The sequence below is a fragment of the Canis lupus genome, chromosome 8 (assembly GCF_048164855.1).
Source record: "Canis lupus baileyi chromosome 8, mCanLup2.hap1, whole genome shotgun sequence".
Lineage (NCBI taxonomy): Eukaryota > Metazoa > Chordata > Mammalia > Carnivora > Canidae > Canis > Canis lupus.
Genome location: NC_132845.1, coordinates 7,368,480 through 7,394,260, shown reverse-complemented (window position 1 = coordinate 7,394,260; position 25,781 = coordinate 7,368,480). Strand labels below are relative to the sequence as shown.

At 37.5% G+C, this 25,781-nt stretch overlaps 1 protein-coding gene across 5 annotated transcripts in view; it reads right to left on the bottom strand.

Annotated features, from left to right (window-relative positions):
* The window catches only part of ST6GALNAC3 (ST6 N-acetylgalactosaminide alpha-2,6-sialyltransferase 3), a 522,366-nt gene that overhangs the window by 165,828 nt on the left and 330,757 nt on the right, over positions 1 to 25,781 (bottom strand). The window lies entirely within an intron of this gene.

Here is a 25,781-nt window from a genome sequence, read left to right as displayed (position 1 = left end):
TGAGGAGGTATAGAGTAGAACCAACTAGTAAAACCATCTAGTCAACCCTGAACCATGTCATGTGAATGAAAACAATCAGTGATACGGATATTCCAAGACAAAGCAAAACCAGAAAATCATTTGTTTTTGGTTATAGCATATACAACATTATTTATGAAATATCAGTTTACCTCTGTGTTTACGTTTTGCTTCTGGAAATGTGAAAATTAATGTGTAGTCTCTAAGTACACACATTGTAGAGGAGATAGTAAGCGTAGGAGAAATAAATCAGCTTGGAATGCAGAATTTTTGCAGAGAGATTCCAGGTGGCAAATTTAGAACTAATTAATCATTAGATCATATAGGACAGTGGCCATCAATTAGTTTTATGGAAGGGGAAACTACAACTGATGTAACTTCATCTAACCCAGGACCCACAGTTAGACGTCCCTGTCTCTCACCTCTGACGTAGAGGTGGGACCAAGGGGTCCCACTTGGTTGCACCTCTTCTTCTACATCCCTGGATATTAGTACTTATCCAGAGTAGACTAGAAGAACATAAATGGGGTGACAAGACTCTAATAAGTTGATAAGTGAGAGAACATCAACGGGCTGTTTAGAGAAATTACACTTTGAAGACTGAGACTGCTATTAAGGGAAGCTTACCTTTCTAAGGTATGTCCTTCCTTGGTCAGAAAAAGAACCCCACTTGGCAAAGGGTAATGGCCCAGTCTCAATGCGAATTTTTTAAGCTTTTCACACAGTTTTTCCTGCTAATATTTTTTGGGCGCTCTCAGTATAGGCAAGTGTGTCAGCTCTAGAACCAATTCCTCATTTGAATCTCGCTTTGAGTACATTTCCCCCCCAGTAGTTCCTTCCCCTCTAGCTTAGGCTAAAATCAACACAATATTTCCGAGGCTCACTTTCCTTACCTGTAAAACAAAGATAATAATTGTACCTGCCTCATAGGGTTACTGAGATGATCACATGAGATAATATATATAATACATGGGCCAGGGCCTGGCATACAGTAAGCATTTAAGAAATGATATTTATTATTATTAAAATAATTGCTATTGGTACATACACATTTGTTCAGTCTTTTAAGTTGTGCAAACCCACATTCTCTCATATTTCCTTAAGATCTGGTACTGACGTTGCTTTTTCTTTCTTTTTCTACTCAAAGGCTCCTGAAAAAAAAAGTACATCTTTTATCTTATTTTCTCTGTCTAGTTGCTGCCAGGCAGGGACTCTCATGAAAAAAAAAAAAAAAAAAAAAAAAAAAAAAACAAGCTTAAAGCTTCCATTTACTTTAAATAGGGAGTCATAAAATTAATTAATTATAATATATGAAGCTATCATGTTCCTGGGTGGTTTGAAGGTAAAAATCTAAAACAGAATTTGATGAAGAACAATAAGATTTTATCAAATATAATTCTATTTTCTAGAGAAGGGAAAGGATATACCTGTAGTGGATATTCTGCCCTTGGTAAGGTCTCTGCTCTCAAATCCTGGTCCTTGTAGCCTTCCCATGGATGGCATGTTTCTATCTCAACCCCATCATCTCTAACTTGGGCTGTAGCAATAACCAGTTAGTAACTCTAACTGGGTTCTTTGGCTACACTTTTTTTTTTTTTTACAAAACATCAAGGTCCAAATTTCTTGATCTGATACACAATGCTTGCTCTAATCTGATGCCATTTCCAGGGAGTCTTCTCAACATTTTCCATCAAAAGAAAGTTCTACCAACACTGAATTCCTCCAGCATACATCATACCTTCGATGCCTGTGTGTTTTTACTCAAGCTGTTACCTCCGCCAGAGAAATCTTCTCATCTTTCCTCCTGAAAATCCAGAATATACTTTGCAAAGCATATCTTCTGTATATTCTATTGAGTACATACTTAGTACCAAGGACAGTTGTAAGCACTTACAACATAAAAACTAATTCAATAGCCACTAAATTCTATGAGGGATTATTATTATCGTCTCTGTAGAAGAGAAAAGTGAGGCACATAAAGGTTAAGTAATGTGTCCAAAGTCACATTGCTGGTAAGTAGATGCTACTTCTGATCAATCAGAATTAATTCTGTCTGCTTTTCTATTACAGGATCTTGTTTATATCACTATTTTGGTGCTTGTTAGGAGTCTGGTGTGTTATAAACTCCTTGTCTTATTTACCTTTGGATACTCAGTCCCTATTCTTTACATTTAATTAGCACTTAACTAAAGGTTACTAACTGCATGAATCCTGATAAGGAAAATAGAGCTACATTCTGTACAGATTTTCCTAACACCATGTATGCTATCGTATCTCTATTTGGTTGCAAAAATAGGTTTAGTGTCAACTGAATAGAAATGAGAGTGGGTAGACAAGAGAACATAAAGAGTTGCCGAGATGGTATACTTTTGTAAAAGTACGTGCTTCAACCTACAGCAATAACCAAATGCCTTTCACGCTCCTAAATTCTGAAGAGTTACTGAAGCATAGAAGGAGAAATTGAAAACATAAAGCATAGCTTTTCAAAGCCCCAAACCTTTTTAAACAAACTTCCTTTTTTCATTTATGAACATTAGGTTTTATTTTAAGCTATACATAATAGGGAGAGTTAAGAGTCTCTTGAAACAGCTTAGTTTAGTTTTGACAGTAACTCTTCTGCAAAGACTCTTTATTACACAATTTCTCCAGGACTCACTTTTCCCCTTAGCTGTCACAGGAAAACCAATGATAGATGACATTTCATGCTCTCCCTTGGACATCACTTATCTAGACCAATAGTTTAGGTGAATAGGTACCATGGGAGGATTCCTATGGCAGAGTTACTATGTCACTATGCAAACCTTCAGACATTTCCAAAGACATCTTAGCATCCACTTCAGCCTTCCAGAAAGGTCTATAACAATGAATAACTGGGTCCTTATTTCAAAGAAGAAACAGTGAACTGTGGACATTCAGCTCCTCATACCACTACTTTTCTGATTTCTAAGTTAAAATTTATTGAGCATGGTATTTCAGAGGAAAAAAAAAGAATAAAACTGCCAGTTGCTCTCAAGAAAGCTCACATTCTAGATATTTAGGAAGACATTTACTCAAATAGCTACTCCATTGTATAATCTGGCCAGATGTTTGAGAGTCCCAAGGAAAGAAGGAGCCACCCTGTGAAGATGTGGGCCTAGCAGGGAGGAGGGTTGGTGGAGAAGGTCCCACTTTTGTGCCTCAAGGAAGCACCAGATTTAGCCTGGTAGACAGATATGGAGGAGGTAAGGTGGAAAATGGAATCTTAGACAGAATAAAATGCAATAATGAACATAAAGACAGGAGGGAAAGCTAAAAATATTGTATCGTTGGAGCATGGAGCGCTTAATGATATAAAAGGAGAAGAGAAAGAGGAAGAGAGATAATAAAAAGATTTTGTCCTACTTCATAGAAGGAAGGCAGAGTCTATGCAGATGAATCTCATTCAAAAATATGAATGAGAAAGTCAGAAGTCTATGGTAATCAAAAGCAATTAAATGACTTATTAGGAAATCAAAATATGTTGTTTGATAGCATTGCATTTAATGATATCAGGCCCATTTAAGGAAAATTATAAGGCCTTCCTAACCGGACCACAAGTCATCGGTATTTGAAAAATCAGGATCAAGGTTTGGTTCAAAACATTAGAAGATAATATATTTCAGGCAAAAATAAATTTAGATTAGGCCATTGCCACACCTCAAATACTCAGATCTGTTTTATTCTAATATTAGGTATTAAAAATAAATGTTTATTGAGAACTTCATATTTACCAAGTAAATTCTTAGAACTGATTTTAAGAAATTGAGAAAATACAAAAAAATGAAAAAAGTTCCAAATGAAACCAAGTAATCAATCTTATTCAGGTAAAATTTTATGTAGTTTTTCTGTAATAAGAAATTCAGCAAGTTAAAAAAAAAAAAGCTTAATTGGACACTAAGAGTAAACCAAGGAAATATTGATTAGGGAACAAATTCACCTTGGAAAGCTGAAAAGCACATCTGATTATGAGAACAATCAGACAATAGGAAATCTTACTGAATAGAGTTGCTGGCAGGCAATGATATCAGACCTAACAGAGCTACTCAAAGGGAGAATCCTGTGCTTCAGATAAAGGGCTATGAGTCAGTATCTTGAGAGACCCGAAGAAGCTGGACCCCAAAAAAATCAACTTCCAAGGGTGAGTCCTCTCTTCTCTTAGGTGAGGCTTTGCTTTCTCATTTGCACTTGATTTTATAAAATATATTTCCTTTGAGGATGTGAAGACTTAAGGAAAAAATTAAAGGAATCAAGAAGAAGCTTCTGCTCATTTTGTGGCATAGCACCTTCTCTCGGTGTAGGTGCACGAAGTCACATGAGATTATGGGTAAAAAGGAGCTGTAAGAACCTTGGGGGCAAGAGTAAGATTAGGTTGGCCAGATGCGCGTTGGTACACCGACCTCTCTGGTCAGAATGAGGGTCTACTTCCTTCATGCCATCGGGATTGAGGATTGGAGATAAGAATCCCTACAATATGCAATGGATCACTCCTTAAAAATGATGTTGCCATAATCAATAGTTGTTTCCATTTTCAAAATGGGGACAGTTTTTCAAATTACAAAAGAAATCTTTCTTATGTTATAACCATCTTAGACAACAATAAATTTTGACTGTATGTAACATCTCTATGTCTCAATTCTCTTCTCTCTCTCTCTCTCTCTCTCTCGTGTGTGTGTGTGTGTGTATGTGTGTGTGTGTGTGTAGGGGGAGTAATATTTTTTCTCATGAGGTTATTGTAAGGATTAACTGAGATCATGTAAGGAAAATAATTGGCGTGAGGTTAGGTAAAAAACAAGGATTTGTTAAGTCATTTTTTAAAAAGAAGAAAAAGAAGTTCTCACATTTATATACCCACGGTATTTTTGGTTAGGAGTTTATTTCCAATATTTAATGTATTAAATAACAGCTGACACTGACACACTAGAATCACGTAAAAGACAAATGTTGACCCTGATTTCTTAGGAGCTACACAGCCTTCATTAAATGAAAACACTGTGACTGAGGATACCTCAATAATAAGCCTGGCTAATTCATTCTAAAGCAAAGCAACATCCCTCTAGGCTTAAATTCACAATCCATAGCCTTAATGACCAGCAGTTTCCCAAATGTGATATTCTGATGGACTTCCCGACCCTTCAGGAATTACTGCCATACTCAATCAGTTATCCTTTAATCTAGCTTAGAACTCACAGTCTCATTTGATTATTAGGAGTCTGAGCTTAAGCGAGTTTAGAAAATTGCATATTGACACAGAAAACTTATGCTTTTTGCAATCGAATGCTCTAATGCAGAGGCACTGGGTTACAAATTTCATTCAAAGGAGTTTTTAAAATGAACATAGTGATTTTGGTTTTCACTCCACGTGAGGGGCTTTTGAAGAGGATGAGCATAAGGCAATAGGTCCATTTTTCTATTGATTTTCTCTATGATTTGTAGATATTTCATCATCAACTGAAAATAATTTGCCAATACAAACCATGAATCCATCAAAATTAATATAATCTTGAAATTACACTGCAATACTGGCCTGAATCCTATGGAAACTACTTTTGTAGGAAGGAAAAAAATGTTAATTTTAGGAGAATTATATTAAAGTCCTTTTAGCTTTGACTGAACAACAGAATCCAAGGAGAGTATCATTCAACACAATGCAGTTCACCTTTTTAGATTTATTAAATTATTTACCCAGCACCGAGGACAATCATATCTATGATCTATCATAGTATCATAGATACTAGATTTTTCTATTTGCTTTATGCACATATTTTATAAATCTGTCTTCCATAATATGTATAATTTAGTCACTTGTTTTATCCATTTATAAGATAATAATGATAACAGTTAAAATATCTTTCATCATATATGTACATATATATATACTCAAATTATCTTTAGATTTGTATTCTTGATATTTTCAATCAACTTTTTGGTATATATCTTGAATATCCCTAACCTATATACTTTTTGAATATTGAATATATGAATTATTAACTCAACATTATAGATGAGGAAAATGAGATATTGAAAAACTAAGTGACTAAGAGTACTGAATATGAATCACTAAAATATAAAATGGCAATGAAAAGTTATCTTCCAGTGACAGCTCATAACATGCAATTGTACCCATGTATCAGTTCATTGTAGTGAATTCAATACAAAGACCATTCTACTCATTTGACAATAAAAAATGGTTTAATAGAACTTTAACTTCTCTTTGTTAATAGCTACCTGTATCCTGTAAATAGCTACCTCTTATAAAATTCTTTTTTGTAATCTTGCTTTGCATTTATTTGTGAACTGTCTGCATCCCTCATCAGAAGAAGTACTTTCAGGAGATTTCTGTTATTCATCGTTGCAGAATTTTTAGCACATAGTGGGTGTAGGAGATGTTCAATAAATGGTTTTGCAAAAATAAATGAAATATTGACTTGCCACACTATGTGAGTTGATTCCTTAGGAGAGAAATTTACATTTACTGAATAGCTTAATAGACCAAAGTACTTAGAATATGATACTTCATAGTCATGAAATCCCATGCCTACATTCCTATATATACAATAAGTGACAATTTTACTGTCATATAAAAAAAAGAGCCTGCTCTCTGGCCAAAGTTTATTACCTCCATCTCTGACTCCTACCACCTTGGTTTCTGGTTTGCTCTTTGAGGTGGTTATCTATGAGGGGTGAGTAAATAGCAACAATAGTCATGCAACTTAAATGAGCATACAGTAATCAATATGAATGCTAAAATAAATAAATGAATGAATAAACTGATAAAATTTAAAAATTTTTAAAAACTTCTGGATCACAGTATGATGCTGTTGAATGAACAAGCCTCATCACATCTCACCACTATCTGCTATCATCAGTAGCTTTCAAAAATAATTGCCACATTGGACAAAGGGCCTGGATTTCATAAGGCAGTCAGTGCTATTTCCCTGAATTTCTTACACTTAGGAACAACTGGCAGCAAGAGCCTGGCTGTGGGGATTCAATAGAAGTGACCCATGACGTGTGGTCTTATAGGCGGCTGCTAACCATCAGCTCTTTTCTACAGTCCCCATGGACTACTGTCCATCTCCAGCTCAGCCAGCCATTTTGTCACGCTTGGTGGTGAAGACAGACAAGGAAAAGGAGGTTTGATGGAGAGCTAGAAGCAAGACCCAAAGCCGAGCACTCATTAAGATATTTTTCTTTGCCAAATGGAAATGGTTTTATTGCTTTTTCTCTCTAACTATAAATATTTGCACATATGTAGCATGAAACAATTTCAGAAAATACAGAATGCTATAATGAAGAAAACAGAAATCACACATAACCCCACCACCCACTCTGCTATCTATCCTTTTGGTCTTTAAAACATATTTCACATCCACATTATAAAACATGACAGAAAGGAAAACCTGGAATGAGAGTGGGGATAAAGTCTCTTTCTCTCATATAGTCAGAGAAAAAAAAATTAAGGAAAAATAAAGTCAGAACAAGAACAAAACCTAATAAGAATGGCAAGCGTTACCAGCCATCCAGAAGATACACAGGACAAAGAGAAAGCTTTCAAAAGGAAGAAGAAAAGATAGTCATCAAACCAGCCTGTCTCAAAAAACCATGGCACTGAAAAGCATCAGTAGCAGAAGCAAGAGCTCTGAAGGAGAACAAAGAGGTAAGGAGAGAACAGAGTGAGCAAGTGCCAGGAGGAGAGAGAAAAGAATGAGCAAAGAGGGAGAAGGCGGCAGGAATGGCCACAGAAAGAAAAGCAACATAAGAATGGAAGATGGAAGATGCCCCCTACCCCGTATCTGACCCTGGATGACCACCTCTGTAAGTCTGTGGACTGCTTGATTCCTCTGTTTTATCTTTGGTAAACAATCAAAATATATTAAGGTGGTACAGATGAAAGAAAAGAATTCTAATATTTAAATCCCTAACTCAAAAAAAAAAAGTAAATCATTTGGCGTTATAAAAGATTAAAAAAATTAATGAAGGCAACTTAGCTACAATTTCAGCCAGAATTTTTTTTCAGCGTATAAAACGAGCCATTCCTAAAAGGGATTCGGCTTCTTATCCTATTCCCGTGTCTTACTTCATTGGCAGCTCTTTCTGTGGAGAGGAGAACCCAGCATGCAAGAGCCTGCTGGGAAAAAAAGGGTTTTGATAGAGAATTGTGTGTGTGTGTGTGTGTGTGTGTGTGTGTGTGAGAGAGAGAGAGAGAGTGAATGAGAGAGAGAGCAGAGAGACACAGACACAGAGAGACAGACACAGACATGGACGGAGGAAAAGGAGAGAATCTGTGATGTGTTGGTGCCCTAAGAGATGGGGAGCTACAAAGAAATCAGGAAGATTTGTCTTGAATTTTATTTTTTCACCAAAATAACAATGGTCATTTTATTTGGATCTATCTAGCTTCTGGTTAAAACTATAAAAATCATCAGATTTTAGTGTCAGAGTTCTTCAACCATTTTTGAGTGCAGGAAATAAAGCCTGAACCTGGTGGGAAGTGACCTGACCAAGGTTACCGAGTTTGTTAGTAACAAACTCGAGGCAAGAATTCTCCTTGTTCACTGCTTTTATTTCTGGTGGTTGCTAAGTGTCATCTGCTACGAGATGACCCAGCACCAGCTCTTTGAAAGACCAGGTAAGTTAGGGACTCTTCCCGAATGGGAGGTTCAGATAGCTGCCTTCAGCAGAAGATGGGACTGCCAGGGCTCTGAGGCTAATCCCTGCATGCCTGTCTTCTCTCTCACATTCTCGGCTAAAAGGATACTCCCCCCCCACCCCAGGAGAAGGTCTTGGGATCCAGGGCAGAGAGGATTGTGCTTAATTCTACCAAGAGATTTTACAAGACTCCTATAAGAAGGAGGCTCAGAAAACATTAGTTCTAAGTATGAAATTAGCTCCAGGCAGATTCCAGTGGCCGCAAGAAGGCTTTTGAGTATCGTCTCCATGTGCTTACAAAATTGACATTCTCATCAACAAATATTTGCTGAGGACCGATAGACACCTAGCACTCGGCGCAGAGGAATGTAAGACAACCTTGAGGGGCTTCCGACCTCACCAATCTCGTTGGCCAGCCAGACCCGTACATAAAGGATAAGAGATAGCCAGGGCGGCCTGAATGGAGTGTAAGATACAGCAGGCAAAATAAATGCCTGAGGAATTCAGAGGAAAGAAAGATAAATAGGGCTGTTAGGGACAGTTGCATGAAAGAACTGACTCTCGAGCTGTGCCTACACAGATTTATATGACAAGAATACAAAAGCAAGAACATTTCAGCTGGGGAAACAGGGCCAACAACGATATGAAGCTCAGAGTGTGTCGTGGGATAATGGAGACTCATTTGTTTGGGCTAGAGAGTATCTGTAAAAACTAGCTGGTGGCGGAGTCGGAAGGAGGGTAGGGCAAAGTTCTCAGGACAAAAACGCCAGATGAAAGACACTATAGGCAATGAGGAGCCATCAAAGATTTGTGGGTAGGCGAAGGAAATGCAAACATGCTTCAGTATGATTCCTCTGCCGCAAATACAAAAATGTGGATTAAAGGGCTAAAGACAGGAAACAGAAGAGATGGAGAAGATTTTAATGGTCTAGACATCAGATGATGAGAGTGTTGAAATAAAAATAAAGCATACGATCATGTAATCAATACTATGAAGCAAGTAACTAAGGATTTGGTAATACAATCAGAGTTTAGATTGGAAAAACGAGCCAAGTTTTAAGACAGGTTCAGTGTCACAAAGGAAATACCTAATAGCTAATGGAGTTTAAGGGAACAAAGGTTAGAAGTGATATCAGAGATTGAGATAACACATAACAGTGATGGTTGACAATGTGCAGCTGGATGGGTCCTCTCAGGGAATGAATGTTTCCTTTGTGCTTAACATACAAAGGGAACAGAGAAAGAAAGGAAAGAAAGAAAGAAAAAAGAGAAAGAAGAAAGAAAGAAGAAGAAAGAAAGAAAGAAGAAAGAAAGAAAAAGAAAGAAAAGAAAGAAAGAAAGAAAGAAAGAAAGAAAGAAAGAAAGAAAGAAAGAAAGAAAGAAAGAAAAAGAAAAAGAAAAGCAGGCCAGTGTCATAGCTTCTTGGAAGTACAGTAGCCATGGATGGCTCTGCCAAGTTCTACTTGAACTTCCTTCCATAGTCTATGCTTCCTAATGATCCAAGACTGAGGACAGTGGCCAAGGGTCTGGAAGGAACCCATAATCCATCATTCTGAAAGTAAAACCTGAACAGTTGGAAGGCCTGGCGACTTAGCCAATGCCTACCGTTTCAAAAATCAGGAGAACATGCTGATCTCTTACTGAGGGTCCAAGGCTGTTTGCAATATGACACATATAAAAACTTTTTTTTTTTTAAGAAGGGAAAAACAAAAGTCTAAATGATTGCCTGAATATACAATAAAACGTCAGCGAAGGAAACGTGACACTAGGCTTGGAATCGTTCTCTTGATATTAGAAAATGGCTGGAAAATAAATCATAGTACCTAATGTTTACTAATACCACGTGCCAGGTCCTGGCTACACGTTATATGTTACAAACTTATAAGCTAAATTTATAAAGAAATGTTAATTCCAACAAAAGTGCAGAAGGCAATTATTATTACTTTCACCCCGGCTTTACATGCGAGAAAATGAAGCACACAGAGTTGATGTAAAACACGCAATAGAATATAGGATCATCTAGGGCAAGGTACTAACACATCCAACCCCATCCAGTATCATAAGACAAATCCAGCTGGACATCCCTTGACTTGAGATGTTAGTATAACCCTATTGTTATAGACAAAACATAAATGAATGGAGCACACAGACACACACGAATTTGCGGGAGGAGAAACGCTAACGGGTATTTTCACCACATGAATGACACAACCCAAGAAACCTTTCTATAAAGCTACCCTTGGTCAGAGGTCGCATTTCCAGTTCATCTAACAAGAAGCTCTAAGTTATGGTTTCTAGCAGGATGGATGGTTACATTTCAAAACTCCTAACAGAGATGGGCCTTGTAATGTCTCCACATACACTGTTTCGAGCAAAATATAGTCCATTTACAAGAAGTGCAGAAATGTTGTTAAGCTTAATTAGATGTAATTGTCACACTTTCATTAGCTATTAACATTATGTAAAGATAAACTAATGCATAATGAGTTCTTTCATTGTCACATAATTGTAATTTTAATGATTGCATTATGACCATTATAATACAGTGCATATTTTCAATTTTCCCATTAGTGGGCAATTATTTATAAGGCTTTCTATTACAATCTGTCCATAGAGACCCAGTTATTAATGCCTTCATTTTCCTAGAATGATGACCACAGTGTTCAAATCAATATGATGGCCACAGGGAGAATTGCAAAGCAACATGGAAAGAACAACAAAACTACAACCATGAAGTCAGCTCATTCAACACATGCCTGAGGATATTTCAAAATGAAGAAAAATAATATATTAATATTCTTATGAGAAGTTCTAGTTTATAAGGTTTTCTCAAGTATATTTTCTCCTCCTTTTTTGTGGCCTTAAGTAGCCAATCTTTCTTAAGTCGGTTTCCATGATATGAAATATTCAGTAGCCTAACCTTTGAAAAATGTCTTACACAGTTTTCATGATTCAGAGAATTAAATTAACAGCCCACAAAAGCAATTTCTGGGAAATTTTTTGAATTGCTCTGTCTCAGGGTTGCATGTCAAGAAGGAAAATGCTGATGAACTGCATGATTCATCCTCAAAGATGACGAAGAGTGGGAGACATGTTTTAGAACAAAGGCAAAGGGTGATGCGACTGGACAATGATCACCACGACAGTTATTACGAGTTCTGCAAACTAAAAACGGCAGAAACAATAATAGTAACATCTAACAAAGTTTTCAGTTTTAACCACTACCTTGAGGAGATGGCAGATGCCCTCGTTATTCTTTTGGTGAAGTCTGAGACTATTTGGTGGACGTGGAAAGGCATTCGGGAGTGTGAAAAGAGACTTAGAGATGTGGCATAGAAAACTCCTGGCCTTAGCTGGTTGTGTTCCTTAGTCTTGAGGCCTCATACAGAAGCATCACAAGCCCCCAGTAGCCCTCTGAAATCAACCTCATTATGCATCCCCCCACTTCATTAGGGCTGTCCCAGTATGTCTGAATCCCGGGCACCTTGCGTTCTCCAAGGTTCACAGAAGAAATTAATGAACTAGTCAGGCTGAAACCCAAAACTTCAAAGTAGCTCATAGCTCATTATCTAACTTGGTGGTAAAACAAAACATATTTTAACATGGCCCAGGGGCCCTCCCTGAGAAAAGTTATTGGTCAAGGTGTTCATATAATTTGGTGATAAAATTTGAATATTAATTTTTCCATTCAATGGAGGAGAATCAAGAATCCTGGCACACAATAGGCAGCTTGTCCTCAAAACACTGGTAAGATACAAGACACACCTGAGGAACTGATTAAAATGCAGAGCCCCAGGTTCTATTCCCAGAGATATTAATCTATAGGGGCGAGGAGCTGTTTTTATTTTACATTCCAGAAGACTCTGAAATAGGTGGTCCACAGAACACATTTGAGGAAACACTGCTGCAGCTGGTGCTCAGTTCAATGGTGAGGAAACCACGTGGGCCAGTGAACATGGCACTAGTGTAGGATTCAGAAGGCCTTTGGATTTGAAGCTCCACTACGACAAGAGGTGTGACCTTGGGAAAGTCATTAAATCTAGTTGGTCTTATGTTTCCCATCCATGAGATGCATGTTGGGCTCGTTTTGAAATTTTCTCAATGGCATCTCTGCTCAAGGCGACCACGAAAGTGGCAATAGAGATTATTGAGCCATGTATAAAATTTTGAAATGTCAAATGTCACTGATATATCCAATTAAAAGTCTTATTGACATATTCACTTTTTTTATTTTTTGGCTGGAACTAGATCACCTTTGGTTATCGGAATTCTGGATGGCAGTTATATTTATTTCAAATTTTCGTAGATGGAAGAAAATGAATACTACTTAACAAATTTGTTTCTTTGTGGACCATATTTTTCAAAGCATAAAGCCCACAGGGGTAATATTGAACAAAGGAATGTTGGCATGAAAAAATGTTGGGACAGAGTAGGATAGAGATTTCTAAGTTCCAGTTCAACCCTAAAAGTTCTTGACCAATGACACTTCTTGAATCACAAAACTAACAACTCCAAACAGACTCATGCCATCCATTTCAGCAATTGGGGAGTGAATGTCACTTATGTGCCAGGTGCTACTTGAGGGGGCAGAGATTCAGCCCTGGGTAATATGCAGTCCTCCTAAGCCTATAGTCAGGTGGGGTGGGGGTGGGGTAAGATGGACAAGAGCAAACGCATGATGTGTCAGGCCATGGTACGTGACTGAAAGGACAATAAAGATCAGTGAGCAGGTCGTGGGGGCGGGGGGCAAGCTGACAATATCTTCAAGGAAGGCCTCTCTCTGGTGAGGCAACATTTGAATCAAGACCTAAAGACAATGAGAGAGGAAAAAAAAAACATAGAGGTCTCTGGGAGGACTCTAAGATGTACGGAGTTCTAGAATGCATGCTTTTCAAAATAGGAAGATGATTCATCTTCTATATTATCATAAGCCCTACTTCAGCTAACATATTTATGAGCTCATGCTCTGGGCAGACTCCAGGCTTGTAGAAAGCACACGGTCATTATTTCTTAACAGGGCTTGTGGAGAGCGCAGGTGAAATCTCTAGCCCACTGATTGTCTGACAACGAGGTAAAGCTTGGACTTTGGCACAACAGTAATTTTTGCTGCTTCGAGAACACATCTTGGTTTGCCGCACATCCTTGTGGTCAACATATTTTTAGCTCGCTCTGGGATTTGTTCTGTCTTGGCAGGGCTTCGCAGCTACTTTCATTTCCTACCTACTGACAGCCTGATGAGCATGATTTATAAATATTAAAAATAAGGAGGTGAGACCGGATGCAAAGAACCTGCCAACACATGCCTGAATCTCTGATGAGCTCCCAATAAAACTAGTGAGTAGGTTTCAAATATTGGTGTATTCCTCATGTCTAGGGCAATGTCTGACACTTAGTTAGCACCCGGGGAATACGTGCTCAAAGAATGAATGAAATGTTTGTAAAAGACTTGAGCATGTCTGCGCTGCCTATCTCAAACCAAAATAAAAACTCTGCCGGAACAGAATGGCTTGATGTGAGTGTAGTGGGTGAGGGCGTGTGGGTGTATGTTAGTAAACAGGATGTTTTCAATCCTTTATGAGAAAGCATGGCAGCTGCTCCCGAAGCTCCTAGTAGAGGAAGCTGCCAGTTTTACATCCTTGAAAGCCCCTATTTGCATAGACCCTTTATAGAAGGCAGACGTTAGAAATGGAAATAGTATATGATCACCAAATCTCACTTGTGCTAGAAAGTTCTGCCTGTGGTTTGTGATTTTTGGAGATGTGTGTGTGCTGACAACAAAATTAACTTCTCCAAAGAACTGAGAATTGCCTACTCTCATCATCCCTCTCACTATAATTTACATGACTTGACGAAATTAGACTGTTATTTCCATCGGGGTGATCTGCAAAATCATAAAATGATGTGTATTTTGGGAATGCCTAATTAACTCTCCTTAGTTCCACTGAGGTTTCAGCTACTAATATAAGCATTGAAAATACCACGGAGGTGTTCACATCTAGTTTTAGAAACCATAAAGGGATACTCAAAGGACTTGAAAGAAAAATTTCTTTAGAAATCAAGCAAATCAAATGGTGAGCCTATGGGATAAAGTCACACATACACTGATTTGCCAAAGCATCCCTTGCGGCAAATAGCAAGAAGTACTCTTATGGTTGAAGTCAATATTAATAATCAAAACAGAAGAATTATAGACATACACACACAAAGTCCACCCCATTCACAGTTTTTATCACAAACATTAACTAATATTGATCAAGCTGTTTGTCACAAAAGTTTGCTTTAACATATAATCAGCATCTGAAGTGAGAGCCATGTTTCCTAGACAATTGCCAGCACCTTGTGTCATACTTGTAAATAATGGGCTACTCCTATTGAGCACCATCTGCTTAATATAGAAAAATGTTCATCTTAATTAGGAAATTCTTCTTATTATTTAATATTTGCTGAACACCCTCAATGTGCTTGGCAGCAAAACCACCAGAAACACACTCTCTGCCCACCAAGAATCCACCTGCTAAGGAAAATATGATGAACCAGTTACACAGTCATTTCTGTTTTTAACATATTTTATGTAATTCTTTCCAGGTGACAAAGTTGCCAATGGTTCAGTCTTTGGAAGCATCTTATCTTCTGATCAAGGTGGGACGGTGAACTATCAGATGAGTTGTGAGCAAAGTAAAGACAAAAGAGGACGGAAAGGGCAAGTTAATTATAACTGAAAAAACATAAGTGAAATTTGCTCCATCCATGGAAAAAGATATAATGCCCTCCTAAGTAAACATGACTATATTTGTTAAGGACTACATAACACAATAGAAATACAGAATAGGTAGTGAAAAGGTCACCTTGAAGCAGCAATCTTGTTTTGTTTTGCATTTACTTTCAGAGCTCTTGCCCCTCCACGCTGATACACATGGGCTGTGGAATACTCGTTTCATCACAAGGATATTAGCATCTTAGTTAAGAAAGACTTAGGTCTTAAAAAAGAAGGTAGGTATTCAATGGTCAAATATCTACTGTCAACTAGAATTAAGACAGATTGGCAACCCCTCCCAGAAGTCTTCGACTATATTCCCTTCTCTTTTTCCTACTCTCCACTCAGCAAAGTGCAAGAAAATTTGACATATTCAATATTGCCATGGAATAGGGAAGCATTCTTGGGGATAAGAAACTGTTCATACCAGGAAACTGTCACACATGTGCCTATCATATGTCTTTGCAAGAGTTCTCTAATAATAATTTTAATTATCATTTTAGTGAAAATTATAAATTTTTTCCTTCAAAAATTTAATATCTCAAACATATTAATTTTTTTAGATCTTGAATTCTAACTAGTTCTCCACTTCACATGGTAAGAGGGTCCCCACCCACCTTGCCAGGGCCTCACAAAATACCTGAGGTTTCATTTTATTTATTTTTTAGCACTTTTCTTTAAATCATATGCTTTCCTCACCCTGCTTTCTTCATGAGAAAAGCATACAATAAATGAAAAGAATACAATGATTTTGGTCATAATGTTACTTCTCCCTCAAGTTTTATTGTTTTTCATAAATCAGCAATATCAATTGCCCCACTTATCCATTTAGAACATAGTAAGTCAGAGAATGGAATATTATCCAGTATCTTAATTTTATGGATATATTTCCTAGATAACCACCTCACCCAGATAATTTGGGCAAAAGAGAAATTACATATTAGTGGAGGTAATGCTGTGAGGATGGCAGTTGTCAAACAGTGCTGATATGAACTTTAAATGAATATAATTTGAAAGAAATACTTGACAGAGGGATAATGACTAGCTCATATATTGTCGGGGTAATAAATACCTAATGAGCAAAATTGTAAAGCAAATAGTAGGTTGAGCATACACCCAAATGTTGATTCTTGACTCAAAGTCAGAGAACAGAATGATTTGTCTTTCTGTCTAGAATGATAAAGCATCCTTTCCTCATAAGCTAATGAGCAGCACCATCTGGCATGATTACAGAGGAGCAAGATCTTAAGAAAGTGAAAAATAAAACGACAGAGTTGTAGTTGGATTTTTCCAGGAGATTAAAAAATTCTCACCATTAAAAATATCATAATAAAAATAACTTTAGGTGTTCACATAATTCCACACTAGTAGTATAAAGATTATAGGACCAAATGTTTTCAAAAGAATTGAATATAATTCCTGATATCTTAGGGTCCTTCCCTACCACAGTTATTCTCAAAGTGTTGTCCTAGGAGAACAGCAATGGTATTACCTGGGAATGTGTTAGAAACACAAAATCTATGGCCTTGCCCCTCAAAACAACAACTCAAGAAACTCTCAGGATGGGTCTACCAACCTGTTTTAACCAGCCCTCTGGGTGATTCTGATGTTGGCCCACATTTAGGACCCATCTTTCTGCTAAACCAAGTGAGAGTCGAAGCATTGCTGATTCTGCTGTGTACTAAAGAAATGAGCTAATTTGGTCAATTCTGTTTAAATAACTGGACCATGTGCTAACTAATAAAAAACAAGTCAGACCATTCCTTGAGTGACATAATGATCACTTTGAATAGAGAGTCATCATCCTACCAACCATTTGTAGAACAACAAATTGCCTTCCTCCTACCTTAATTGCATAGTTTCTGAACATATGTATTTTCTTCTTCTTAAGCTCCTTTGGTAGGCCCTTGAGACAAATTTTGCAAGTTTGCCTCAATCTTTTATTTATTTAATTGTTTTCCCATTCTCTTGGTTATTCATCTAGCACATAATTAAATGTGTATTCGCTGCCATACACTATCCTAGGTGTTTTGGGATTTATCAATGACAAAAACAGACAACCATCCCAGGCTTAAGAAATGTATATCTTATGGGAGCGTCAGACAAACAACAAACAAAATAAAAGAAGCTTATTACACAGAATGTTAGTTAGAAGAGAAACAATGCTACGGGGTGGGGGACGGGAATTGGAACAAGGTAAGGACAAGTAGGAATGTTGGTTATGGGAAGTGGAATTTCAATCTTAAGTGACATCATGTTAGATGTATTGAGTAGGAGACGAATGAGCAAAGCCTTGATAGGAGATGATGAAGTGAATCATGCATGATGTGGGGAGGAAGGGAGGTCCAGCAGAAGGCTAAAGCAGAGGCTGAAGGAGGGAGCATGCCTACTATGTTTGAAGTGCAGCTAGGAAGTCTGTGAGCCTGGAGCAGAGTGAGCACGAGGGAAGTTTAATAAATGAAAATCAGTGAGGCAACAAGGGACCAGATCACCCTGAAAGTAATGATAAATCACTGGAAAAACTTGTGGCTTTACTCTAAGGGAAACAGGAAGCTATCCCAAGTTTTTGAGTGGAAAAGTGACAAGATCTAAATTATGTCAAAACACTTTCATTAATTTTCCTCCAAATCCATGTACAAATTCACCAACCATTTATGCAGTGGGTTGGAAGATACTGCTACTGTCTTTTTTTTTTTTTCTTTTATGTGCATCATGACGTTTGTAAAAAGAATTTTCACGAAGGCAATTCGTTTTCTTTGTTATCAAAGAAAAAAAATGTTCTATGGGAGATAATTAGAAGATAAAGCTGGGTAGTGATCAGTTCTCCTTCACTTGGGTCTTTTGTTCTCTGCCTTCTGGGATGGTTGTTGTATTTGCTTCCTAGAGCCCGAGAGCATAACCTTGGGTTTGGGTATTAGCAACTGTTTTTTCACCAGGCAACTGACAGCTAACGGAATTGTGAGTGAAGTCTCACAACCTGCTTTGCCATTGACATGAAACTAAAATGGAAACCTGTATTTGAAGAATGGCTCTGTCAGTGACTTATTAAAAACCCAGTGCCCAGTCACAAAGTCCCTAGAGAAGGTAATAGATTTGCCAACCTTTGGGTAAGGTAAAGCAAGGGGTGGTTTGTCTGAATAGAACTGTGGAAACTTTTCTATCAAAAGACAATCCTAGAACTTGCCTCATTCGTTTTACAGTGACCCCTATATACTGAAGGAAAGTGTTTGGAAATTCACAAGCATTTCAACGAGTGGCAACGAGACTTATAAACTTAAAAAAAAAAAAAAACTATCCAATATTATTTTTTTCACTCATTTGCTCATCTGTTTATTCATTTGCCCATCAGATGTTTACTGAATACCTATTAGAGTCAAACATTGTATCAAGGGCTAGGGAAACAACTTTAAAAGAGCTGATATTCCCTCAAAGAGTTTACAGACTACCTGAAGAGATTGGACATTAATGGTGATAATGCATGGTAAACAGTGGTGACTTCCATTTTTAAAGTCCAAATGCTCTGGATTTTCAGAGGAGGTAATATAAGTTCTAATTAGAGATACTGTAAAAGGCTGAACGGAAGAGGTAACATTTGATTTGCTCATGAAGGATGCACTTGTGTGCACGGTGATGGGAGGAAGTATGATGTAGGCAGAGGCAACAATCTCTGTCAAGCCAGAGTCAAGGCTGTGTTAGCAGTTACCATGTGAGGGGCAAAGAAGGCCCCAGCCTGGACCAGTGGTAGTGCTGATGACAAAAGAAAGAAAATGAGTTATTTGCTTAGGTCATTTCAAGGAAGCCTGAAATATTTGTGGGCCATTTGGCTGAAAGAAGGTGAGTGAAAACAACTCCTCTGGTATTTTGGTGGCAAACCACCTACTATGGTAGGTCGGAGAATAAAATGGAGATGTGCACAGTCCCTGTCCTTAAGAAGTGTGTCATCAGTGAGGGAAATGGACAAATAAACCCAATGAGGTCAGATAAATAATTCTTGCTGAATTCTTAAGATTAAGGTGCAGCTTAAGATGGGCGCCATGCTTAATCGGCCAGGAACAAAGCAGTCACAAAACTGGGATTCAGCTATAAGCAGCTTACCAAGCTATCTGGGAAATAGCTATCCTTCACCTACGTATTTCCCTGGCTCAAGGAACAATGTAATGTTGTCTTGTCCCTTCAATCAAAGTGATCCAAAGTAGCACAATTGGAAGCAAGATCTGCAGGTTAACAGTAGTGGCCTGGCCTGGAAACTTGTTCAAAATGTAAATTATCAGCCTCCATTCTCACCTGAATCAGCAGGTGACTATATGCACTTTAAAGTTCAAAAGTACTATGTTAAAAAAGAAAGAGAGAAAGAAAAGTATTGTATTGATCTAGAAGACCCATTCTTTAGTGAGACAAAGAGCCAAGGAGGGAAGTCCATTTAGAAGGTCAATAATACCACACCCGATAAGAGGTCTCTCATTTTTGTTTTCAGAGAAGCAAAAAATTCAATTTCAGCAGACACTTGTAGAGCCCCTACAACATCTCAGATACGATCATTCCTTTGAAATGGTTGTCTGAGCAATTAAAAATCTAGTAATCCAGATGGATCCAATAGAGCATGAAAAGTCTCAAAACAACCAACTTTGACTTAGAAGTCAAGGCCATGCAACCATTGAGGAGAAAGGAAAGAGACTGCTCCTGGTTCATACGTTTTCTTATGGGCAAGTGTATAAACCATTCTTCATTTTCTTGATTTTATCCTCACCTTGAAGAGAGATGGGGATGGCTGAAATTAAAAATCAAAAGGAGAGCAAAAATCCAAAATACAGAAGGAAGGAAGGAAGTAAACCAGTTTAAGAGATGCATCCCCTGACTGTAAATGAACAAACAGACAGAAGTTAAAAATCTTCAAAGCCTTTGCAAAGTTTAAAAGTGTAGATATATTCTAATGAGGCTTCTAATTTAAGGCCTATTTGTCTTTGAGTTTCACACTCTTTGTGGCCTTCAAAAGCCTTCATGCTGAGGGAACGTTCAGCATAAGTGTCTGTCATTCAGCGTTAAGTGTCTGTCGGGACTTCTTTCTATACAGTATAATCTAGCTATGCATCTAGCTAGGCTGTCAACTCATATCCTAAGGCCCAGGAGGACTTATTTCCCGAGGTAGACTGGTTCCAAGTCTTGATTTCTACAACTACCAGTAGTCAGAACAGCTTTCCTTTTAAAAATGTGGTCACTGAATCTTAGCTGGGTTTCTCTTCTATTAATCCTCAACTAAGCTGTCCTGTCAAATGCATCATGGTCTTTAACCCGGTGGGTGTGCGTGCACACATGTGTATGTTTTTAAGCACGTGGCAGGTTGGTACTGATAGCTTGATAAATTATAGACATCCCTTCCCTTCTCCCATTATTAAAATAGATTCTTCCCTCTTTTTTATTGAGTTTTTAATTTCCAGCCCGTGTGTATTATAGAGGAAGGCCGAATGTAGGTCATTCGATGCCATCATGAATAATGGGAAAAAACGAAGTCCCTTGTTTCCCAGTGCTTGTTAGCATGAAAACTCAGCCCTAGATGCCTCAGTATGCTTTTTGACTCAGGAGTCCTATGGGTCTGCCCATGACGGCTGTGTGAACTTCTTGTTCCTGCCAAATATATCAGCTGGGATGGGAACATTAATTCATTTTAACAGAGGTGTGTCAACGTTGCTCTTGAAAAAGTGCTGAGATGCCATATTTGCAAAGACCATCTTCAAATAGGGAAAAAAAAAAAAAAAGGAAAAGGAAAACACTGTTTTTAATACTCTGTCCTGCCTTTCAACCCAAGAATTTCTCCACTTTAACTATTTTCTGTTGTTCCAGGATTTCCTAGAGTTCTGCCTCTATTCTGAGTTCCAAAGAACTAAACATCTCTGTTTGCAGGGTCCAGATAGAATAATAGTCCTAGTTTGGGTAAGTTAGGCGCATTTCAAAATGTGCCTTGAGGCTGACTCTGGTGCAGAGTTTTGTTCTATTTTGGTTGGGTTTTTGCCCCTGTGCCTTGCTGTCGTCCTTTTGTTGAGGCAGCTTATCTGCCTTGTAACCCAACAGAGGGGCCTCTCAGAGAGTTCCCAAATTCTCAGGCTGAGGAGGCTTGAAACTTCTTCTAACTCTAGAAACCATAAAGGATTTGCAGACCTACGGGACATGAGCCAACTTAATCCTTAAAGTCGATCACATGGCAGCATAAGAAACTTTCAAAATGGCCAAGCTGAAATAGCAAAACCCAGGCTGTACTTAAAAACATGCCAGATGACAAACCTGTCTCCAACAGAAGGCAGTGAGAAATGACGCTTCACTGATTTCTTTTTCCCTCCTTAGCATGGAGGGGGAATGGATGGAGCATGCTGGCAAATATTAAACATGCAGCCATCTTGATATTTATGAATCAGTTTGCCATGTTGACAGTGTCTTCTGAAAGTGACTTTTGTGCACCCAATTTCCTAAATGACCCTTAAAAGGAACTCCCTCCCTTCTCATCCTCTGTACCTGAGGCAGTAACATCTTGAAACATTGATCTATTTGCTGCTAGCTTTCATTAATTTCATCCATCCCTGAAGGCGGAGCCACATTGGTGCCAGCTAATTAAGACCTATTTAGGGCAGCTCAGGGCCCTTTATCAGCCTTAAATTAGCTTTGCGTTTTTAATGGGGTCTATAGCTTTCTCAATTATTACTTAATTAAATAATGTGCTTGCATTTGCCAATGTATTTCTAAAGTGGGAGGCAAGCTGCAACCGCCCACCTGCCTATAGGTAAGAAGAATATCTCACATTGGCTCTCTGTTGCTTCTCTAGGAGAATTCACATTCATCTTGCTTCGGTACCTGGCCAGGCACCTAATCACATTCTTCAGATGTTGAGTGTGGTGCCATGTGCCACTGTCAGCCCTATATCACCTCCAGGGTATTTCAGTCTTAAGATGTATTAATGCAAATGTGTAAATGTCACTGGGCTAATATTATTTATGCATACCAATCATTCAAAGGGCGGGGAGGAAAGATCCATTTTGGTCCAGATTATTTTGAATATAAGACCTTTCATTCCAATGCTTTCTGGTTTGTTGAAGGTTATTTCCCAGAAAAATATCTGGTTAAGTGAAAATATAAAGGTGCTGCTGTCCAAAGACCTAAAATTCCAGAGAAAACTGGGCCCCAGAGGATGAAGGGAGAAAGGACAAACTGTCTTCTCTTCTTGTTCTCTCAGCCGTTCCTACAAGGTCACTCTTTCTAATTGGCAAGCCAAATAATTTTAGTCAGTAACTGATAAGAAAGCAAATTAAATTTCATTTGGTTTGAAAAAGTATTCCAATATGCTTATGAGTTGATCTAAGTTCATTCTAGGAAATTTAACACTACATACATTTCTTTTACTACTTCAAGCTTCCTCAATGAAGAATTCCTTAAGACAATGAAAAGCACTGGAAAAAATGAAAAGGTGCTCGCCTTAAATGGGAGAGGGGTTTATACTTCTTAAAAGGATTTTGACAGTTTGAAGATGTAACCTAGGAGCTCATTTGAGAAAAGTTCATATAGTTATTTTCCTACCATGGTTCATTGGAACTACTAGAGACACAATTTTTTTAATTCTATAAATAATACATCATAATGGTGACATAACTTCTTCATTAAAAACCTGATGATGAAAACGAACACTTGCTAAAAAGTTCTAGTAAGTTCAGGCAAATCAATCAAAGTAGCAAAAGTCAAATTAAATGGATGTCCTTTTTTCCTTACTTACTCATGTCACCAATGGTATATCCACCAGAAATACTCCTATTCCCTTAGGAGAAAAAAAAAAGTATGTATATATGTATGTGTGTGTGTGTGTGTGTGTGTAATTATTTATTAATTTCATGATTTATTAAAATATTTAAAATATTCACTTATTAAATATCTTATTAAAATATTTATTTATTTGAGAGACAGAGAGAGTGCATGAGTAGGGAGGGGGCAGAGAGAATTAGGAGGAGAAAAAGAAGAATCCCAAGCAGACTCCTCCCTGAGCATGGAGCCCCACATGGAGCTTGATCTCACAACCTTGAGATCATGACCTGAGCTGAAATCAAGAGTTGGATGCTTAACCAACTGAGCCACCCAGGTGCCCCAGGAGAAAAATATTTAAAATTTCTGTTAGGATACAACCAACACACCCGTTGTGAGTGTGGACCCACATGAATGCTTGCCATTAAAATGTCTTCTTTGATGTAAAATAATCTTAAAATGCTGACAGTAATAATATTGCTGGTTGTGATGTCATTCTAAGATTGTTGTGTGTACGCTGTGGGATAAAACTCTAGACTTGTGATTGCCAATATGGCAAAAAGGAGAAACACCTGTAAGATACATGAGGTAAAATTAAAACTTGGTAGCCTTGAATCTGAACTGGAAGTTTCAGTTCAAACTCATAATGATTTTACCTTTGAACAAAATATAGAGTATATATGATTTCTATACTAGCTGTGTCCAGTGAAAGGACCAGGAAACAAAGACAAACCTAGTAGAAATGAGCACCTGTAGCACCAAGATTATGCTGTCTTAAATACTAATAGGAGCGAAGATCTTTGGAGAAATGTCTGGATCCCAGGTTTGCATCAGACTATGTACAAGAAGAGCCTAAGTCATCCTATAACAACAGGAATCAAAGATGCTATCCAAAGTTACTAAAGGCAACATCAAAAGAACTCTAAAACTAATTTGAAGAGGGTCCAATAGCACAAATAGGACACTTTGAGCATAAAGGCATAATTCTAATAGGTTGAAATATTTCAAATATGGTTAAATATGTCAATATGTAAATATTAATAATAATAAACTTACTGGTCACTTTTGGAGGATGCTAGGAAACCAGTGCCTTAGACTTGATAAAGAAAAAAGGATTGGTACTATCTTTATCTCTGGTTAAAAAAAAAAAAAGTTAATGACGGTAAGTTTCTCCTTATAAAGTTTCAGCTGATATAAATGAAAAAATGATGAAATATCACTATTTTGCAATCTCTAATGAATTATTGGATCTAGACAATGATCATTAATGATTACTAACATAAAAAGAAAAAACTAGACAGTATTCCTGCTGATAGAAGTATCACCGAATGGTCTTGGTAAGAAGCAATATGACCTGAATCCAATAAAGCCTCAATAAGAAATATCAATGAACGAAAAACATCAGGGGGGTACAATTAGGACAATTAGATTATGGAATAGTCTATTGGCCGAATCACTAGTTTTCTTTTCAATAATATAGAGGAAGGAAAGATACAGGTTAAGAGAAATATGAAGACATATCCATTAATTGTAATGTATACACCTCACATTAATCCTGATTTGAGCAATGTGTGGTTCTTAATGCTAATCCTAATTCGAATTAAAATTTTAAGATATTAAAAGGGTTATTGGAGAAATTTGAAAACAATAAAATGCTATTAAAGAAATATTGCTGAGTTTTATGTAGGACAATGACATTGTGTTTATTTTTAAGAATCTTTATCTTCTAGAGATACATGCTAAAATGTTAATGAATGAAATAATACGTTGTCTGGCATTTGCTTCAAAATAACTCTTGGGAAAAAAATAACTCTTGGGGAGGGAGAAAATGTATAGGGATATGGATGAAACAATATTGGCCATGAGTTAATAATTATTCATCCCAAACAGTGAGTATACAGAGGTTCATTACACCACTACTTTCTCTACTTTATAATTTTGACATTTTCCTTTATAAAAAGTTAAAAAATATTCTTCTTTGAAATTTGGCAATGAATGTTAGATCACTATGGGAAATCCTTTGACAATAAAATCCACACAGCTGAAGTTAGGATACAGACCTAAATCACAGAGCAGATAACAAGTCATTTGAGGTCATTTGGACAACCTTTTGTCATCCAACCAGATTTTACCAAAACCATCCATTCTGTTCATTTCTAAAACACTAGCACAGTTTGTCTTTTTCAGTTTGGTTGCAGCACTCCATGATGCAAGCAGACATGAATAGACTCGGTGAGAAAAACAGAAGGAAGCATTATAAAATCTATTTGGCTTTTTTCCCTTCTACTTTTATTTTGGTAACTTTACCAACTGAATGATACCTGCAAATTAATTTTATCAAGAAAGCTTTTCCTCACCATACAAACAGCTTTCCTCATCATAGCCAGTAGGAAAATGAATCCTCCAAAGCTATTCTCTCCTGATTCTTGCTATACAATCCACACATCTGTGACAGTGTGCTGTCTCATTGAAAGCTCACAGCAAAAGCCAACATGATATAAATACACAGGAGCATACGGCATGCTGAGCTCTTCTCTGATAGCCCCAAATGATTCTAGGGCATAGA